The sequence below is a fragment of the Podarcis muralis genome, chromosome 7 (genome assembly GCF_964188315.1).
Source record: "Podarcis muralis chromosome 7, rPodMur119.hap1.1, whole genome shotgun sequence".
Lineage (NCBI taxonomy): Eukaryota > Metazoa > Chordata > Lepidosauria > Squamata > Lacertidae > Podarcis > Podarcis muralis.
This window is the reverse complement of record NC_135661.1, coordinates 75,082,733-75,089,172: the sequence shown is the minus strand read 5'-3', so window position 1 is coordinate 75,089,172 and position 6,440 is coordinate 75,082,733. Positions and strand designations below refer to the sequence as shown.

Below are 6,440 nucleotides of genomic sequence, written 5' to 3'. Positions count from 1 at the left end.
CTTCTGGGGTATCATGTGGCTGTTCTGGCTTCTGGGATAATCACGCGAAGCCTCTTCAGGGCAGCCGGATGAAGGCTGCCCCTGCCCGAAGAGGCTGCACACGGCTAAGGCAGAAGCCAGGACAGGCGCGTCGCTGAAGGGGCGCTGCACAGTTCTCCCTCTCTGCGCAGCGCCTCTCCTTCGCAGGAGAGGCGCTGCACAGAGAGGGAGAACTGTGCAGCGCCCCTTCAGCGAAGCTGGAGAAGGAACAGAAGGAGTCCCTTCTGTTCCTCCTCTGGCTTCCAGGACAGGTGCGTCGCTGCGAAGCGGGAGGAGGAACAGAGGGAGTCCCTTCTGTTCCTCCTCCAGCTTTGCAGGACAGGCGCATCGCTGAAGGGGCGCCGCGCAGTTCTCCCTCTCTGCGCAGCGCCTCTCCTTCGCAGGAGAGGCGCTGCACAGAGAGGGAGAACTGTGCAGCGCCCCTTCAGCGAAGCTGGAGAAGGAACAGAAGGAGTCCCTTCTGTTCCTCCTCTGGCTTCCAGGACAGGTGCGTCGCTGCGAAGCGGGAGGAGGAACAGAAGGAGTCCCTTCTGTTCCTCCTCTGGCTTCGCAGGACAGGCGCGTCGCTGAAGGGGCACTGCGCAGTTCTCCCTCTCAGAAGAAGAACAATGGGAGCTCACCCCCTCGCGGGGATTCGAACCGCTGACCTTCTGATCGGCAAGCCCAAGAGGCTCAGTAGTTTAGACCACAGTGCCACCCACATCCTTTTGGTGTAGTGTTCTGTATATAGTATGCTTAGTGTTAAGTTGTTGGTGAACATATCAGACGACACAGCGATTCTTCAAACAGCTCTTGTTTATTCACAGGCCAGAACAGAACTGAACTGAAAGGTTCAGCCAGCCTGCTTATACAGAGCTCCACTAGAACGCAACAGTAACCATTTTCTGTAACTATCCAATCACTGAACGTCACTTTCGATCCCTTATTTGCATATGTGGTCCTGAACTATCTACAGTATCCCCCTGCTGGACCAGGGTGAGAACTTCAGTACATAACACTTAGTGTAACAGTTTTAGTTTTATTATAAGTTATTGTAAGTTTAAATTAAGTCTGCTGCAACTGGATTTCTTATGGACAGTGCCAATCCTGAATGTATTGGATTTGTGACCATTATGCTCATTTGCCTTCTGTAGCAGTAAAGCTCTGCTGGATGAAATCTTAATTGCCTCTGGTCTCTTTATTGGGAAGCCTGCAATGTGTTTAAGTTTTTACTCTGCTAAGTATACATTGGAATGTGCTCTGGATAAATATTAGTAGAATGCATGTCAGTTTGTCAGGGTTTGTGCTCAAATGACCCCAGCCACGCCTGCTTGGTTGGCAGCAGAGCAGAATAGCTTGCAAGATGATGTGTAATTCAACACAACAACAACAACAACCTCAGACTCAGTAAACTCTATTAGTAAAAGTTTACTAAAGGCATAACATGAGCTTGGTGGTACAATTCCAGCTCCCTGGAAGGTAAAGGTCTCTCAAAAATCTGGTTGCTGCACAATTTAACAGAAAAAACAAAACTTAAACGTCTATGTACACTTAGCAAGTTAAAATCAGCACAGAATGAGAGGAAAATAACAGGAATGAGTAGAATAACACGAGACTCCTTTCGGCCTGTAATTATAGACATCCCTGAAAGCGCTTTGTCTTTGGGTAAGAGATAACACACTGAGATTGTCCCAGCTGCACATTTCTGTTCCCTTGATAACTTTCCTCACGCACAGAACACCCTGGAAACTTCTATTTAATTATATAAGCACACTAGAAACGTCTGTAGATTCTGTGCCTTAGAAACCCCATCAAACCTGATCCCTGGCACAGTATTCAGGCGAAAAGCCAGCCCACCTGTCAGGAGAGAAAGGGAGCTAGTTAGGGCAATAAGTTGAGGAGAATAAAACACTATCTGAAATAGCCAAATCACTGACCCCAGCATTACCTCCCTTGCACTTCAGTGGGATCATGCCTGGATCGTCAAAGCCCTGCCATTCTAACAGGCACAGATGTTTTCTGTCCCACAGAACTACATTGTGCATCCAATACCCCTTTTTAATATGTTGCGGGGAGGGGAGATATTGGGTTGTCTTAGTTTTCATTTTGATTATGTATTCTGTGTTTTTATACTGTGATTTTATCTTGTGAAGCACCCTGAGACCCGCAGGCATAGGGCAGTATACAAATTATTATTATTATTATTATTATTATTATTATTATTATTATTTTGAGACTTCTACAAGGGACGCCTCTTGCCAGACATGCCTCCGTCTTTTTTCATAGGTCTCCAAATAGATGCACTGTGGGGTAATGCAAAACCAATCTGGAATGAGCTTTTAGTTTTGGAATGAAACCCATTTATCAAGAAGTGCTTTGCAGTAAAAGAATAGATCGAGATTGCCTGTGGATAAACCAAGTACTCTGTCTCCATGCATTCCAGAATATAATATCATTTGTACTCAGCCAAAGCCTCTGGGAGAGTTTGTAAGGAATAAGGGCAGTGAATTTCAAATTGCTGAAGTTTGGTACAAATGCATTTCTGTAGTCCGGAAGTCCTGCCGACACACTTAGGTCAAACTTGATTTAAATGTTTTCCCTGCACTTCGAGCTGAATCTGGGAAAACCTGATTTCTTGAGAGTGATGGTAAGAAGGGAGAAAGACATTTCCAAAAGTGTTTCAATGCAAAACATACAGAAGTAATCCATGCTTTCAGAAAAGAAGCACACCCAGGGGATTGGTCCACATTCCGCCCTCTTCCTCTTTTGCTGAGAGTGGAATTGTGAGTATGGCATGTCACATTCAGAAACTGTCCAATATGTGAACCTCCACCTGCAGCCAAAGTGGCACACTGCCAGGGACACAAGTACATGATGGTGCTAAACATGTAGATCAGCCCCAAACTGTTCACTAATGAAAGAATGCAGCTGGCAACTCCATGCAGAGGTAAAGAAACAAGTATTCAGCATTTCCCATTTGACACATACTCACCAGTTATAAGGAAGAGAGGAAAGGAGGCCCAGCCCAAGCCAAAAGACCATCTATAACTGGCCAGTGATCCCACATGACCTGTGTAACTGGCCATGGCAATCAGGACACAAACAGCTAGGAAGAAAAAAATACATTAGGATATAAAGTTACTTGTAAATTAAATTCTGGAAGCTGCCGCTAGTGAAATGCAGTGGCTGGAAGAAGTGCTCTGGTAGCCAGAAGCAGGTGCTTATGACCCCCCCATAATACCTGCAAGAATGCTGGCTATAGCTGAGGTCTTGGCCCTGGAGATGAAGCCAAACTGGAAGTCAAAATATTTGCCACAAAGACCAAGGCAAGAGATGGCTCCAGCAGTCATCCCAAGCAGCATGAAGACTCTGGTACTATGGACAAAATCTGGAAGGGAGGGAGGGAGGGAGAGAGGGGGGGAGAGAGAGAGAGAGAGAGAAAGAAAGAAAGAAAGAAAGAAAGAAAGAAAGAAAGAAAGAAAGAAAGGGGTTAAATGCATCCATGGGATTGGACAATTGCATTGCAGACATCCTGTGTAATACCTCATGCCTGGAAAGGATCTGTTCCACGTCCGTTTTGCAAGTATGCTGTTCCATTTTAGAATTAATCTGTATTTTTCAAGAGAATCCCCAACTTAAATAAATAAAATTAATTTAGACACAGTGGGGCACCATTTTGTGATGGTGTTCCTAATCCTACCTGTGGGGGTCAGTACCTGAATGGAGCTGAAGTGGGGCTGTTACCATTGCTGGCTGATGCTTATGGGTACCGGTGCTGGGGGTGGTGGCAGGAAGTCCAACAGTAAGTGTCTCATTCTAAGTAAGGAGGCTGGCAGGTGGGGGCTGGCTGAGAACAGACTGAGGTTGGTGGGGCAATGCCCCATTTGCCCTGAGAGACCAGCCACCTATTACTCAGCACAATGGTTATTGAGCTGTTGCAACACCTGCCATGTTCCACAGGTGTTCATTCTGCCCTCTCCCCCCAAAGCTGTTTAACATCTCCACAGTGGTACCTCAGGTTACATATGCTTCAGGTTACATACGCTTCAGGTTACAGACTCGGCTAACCCAGAAATAGTGCTTCAGTTTAAGAACTTTGCTTCAGGATGAGAACAGAAATCGTACTCTGGTGACGCAGTGGCAGCAGGAGGCCCCATTAGCTAAAGTTGTGCTTCAGGTTAAGAACAGTTTCAGGTTAAGAACGGACTGCTGGAACGAATTAAGTACTTAACCCGAGGTACCACTGTATTAAGATGCTGAGAGATGCCATCAGGAGAGGTAGCTGAGGTAACATTTTGTTTTCATTTCATTTATTAGACTTATCAGTTGCTTGTCACCCGAAGGTCTCCAAGCGACTTACATTGAAAAAAGAGAAAAAAGTAATACATAATACCATAGAGTGAAAAAGGAGAGAGAGAGATCATATAATACCTTAATATTTCATGTAACATAAATTGCATTGGGGGGGCACATACACAGCAATGTTCTGATCCACTTATTAGCAAATAAACAAAACCTCCACCTCCGCCTAGTCCTAAAGTCATTGCCATTGAACCAACATTTCCCCCCAGTTAACCTCTCCACCCCACCCAGAAGTCTCAAGGCCAGCTGTTGCAAATCAGTGGTAGGTGGGTCCAGTGTCCTGCAGGATGGTCCAGCGTCTCTCTTCTCCTTTCATCAGGGAGCAGTAGCAAAGCAGGAAGATGGTAATGGAAGTTTTAGCTGCTTTGCAGTTGACCAGACTACTGCTCCTCCTCCTGCTGGTTCAGGTGCCACTAAGATGCAATTTGTGGAGTCCTGGGTATTGTTACAAGCTTATCAGATGTTCCTCAGTGTGAAGCTAGTCACGGTGGGACGATGTCCATTAAAAAACCACAAAAAACTAGTCCCAAACTGCCAATCTCCCTCTGCAGTACACATACACACACACACACACACGTGTCACATGAAGCGGCAGTGGGACACAGCAAGCCTGCCAAGAACACAGTGCGAATTAAGTGTGCAGTCTTCCTAGGATCCTTTGCAGCATGCAGAAAGGTTGTGGTTGATAGTGATGGACAGGGACTCCCAGGGGCGCCAACTTGGGCCCCAGATTATGAGTGCCCAGTGGCATACCGTGATGTCATGATGTCACATTATGTTGCGCATGCTGCAGCAATTACCTGGGAGTCCTGGAAGTCATGTCTGAGGCCTTGAACGCAACCAGCAAGGCCTCTGACCTGACTTCCAGGAGAAACTGGAAGTCACATCAGAGGCCCTGAAAGGCTTCAAATGCAATTTCTGAGGCCCTGTGAGGCCTCCAATGCACTTTTGGGGGCCTCAGGAAGCTCCAGAAGTCACATTGGAGGCCCCACGGTGTGGGTGCCAAGCACCCAGGCATCCAGGGCCCCCTATAGTTGGTGCCAGTGGGGACTCCACAGCAAACAAAAGTGGTATCCTGATGGATCACCTGTTGCATATATTATACCACAGTAAAAGCCGTGATTTTTGGAGATCAGATGGGAATCAGCAATATGGAGTACCATCACCATTTTTATGCTGCCCATAGCAGCCATTTTGTGCTGGAACCCGCTGCACTCAAGTTAGTGCTGAATACCACACCACTAGGACTCTTAGCAGAAGACAAAAATCTTACTATTCACATCCGTCCCAAGTGACCTACAACCAGCATTGACTCCATAATAAACACAAAATTTCCAGAGGCCAATGGTTCTATTGCTATCTGCAACCCAGTGGTCTGATCCCAGGGCAATGAGGAAGAGCAGAAGACTGATGAAACTGCAAATCATGGCGCCGATCTGCAGGGCCTGCATTGTGAGAATGGTCAGATCTTGTGACTGCTCAGATGACGAACCTGGGGAAGGGAGACATGCGCATTATTCCACATAAATTGCAGTCTGCGTTTGGGTGTGTTTAAAATTTGCGTATGTGCCGAGAGGCCTACAGCACATTGTGCTGTCATGAAGATGTCCTCAGGTGTGCAGACTATGATAGGCAATTAATACTTCTCCATTTCAGGTTGATAATAATCAGTGCTTTTTTTCTAAAAAAATGTTTAGGGGTATTGTCATTTTCCTACTCATATCGAAATACTGCCCCTCAATGAGGTCAAACTTAGATTCACAACATGTTTAGGGGTATACTTACCCCTGCATCCCCCCAGAAAAAGCAGTAATAATAATAATAATAATAATAATAATAATAATAATAATAATAATACAGTGGTACCTCTGGATGCGAACGGGATCCGTTCTGGAGCCCCATTCGCATCCTGAGCAGAACGCAACCCGCGTTTGCGCATGCACGGGTCACAATTCGCCACTTCTGCACATGCGCGTGACGTCATTTTGAGCATTTGCACATGCACAAGCAGCGAAACCTGGAAGTAAACCGTTCCGTTACTTCTGGGTCACCACGGAACG

At 46.3% G+C, this 6,440-nt stretch overlaps 1 pseudogene across 1 annotated transcript; it reads right to left on the bottom strand.

Annotated features, from left to right (window-relative positions):
* Window positions 1-1,431: 1,431 nt before the first annotated feature.
* LOC114602341 (peripheral myelin protein 22-like) lies at window positions 1,432-5,905 on the bottom strand (annotated as a pseudogene). The gene is made up of 4 exons (XR_013393831.1): window positions 5,654-5,905; window positions 3,260-3,406; window positions 3,011-3,124; window positions 1,432-1,875 (listed from the first exon to the last, which is right to left on the bottom strand). The product of XR_013393831.1 is annotated as a peripheral myelin protein 22-like (transcript).
* Between the last annotated feature and the right edge of the window lie 535 nt (window positions 5,906-6,440).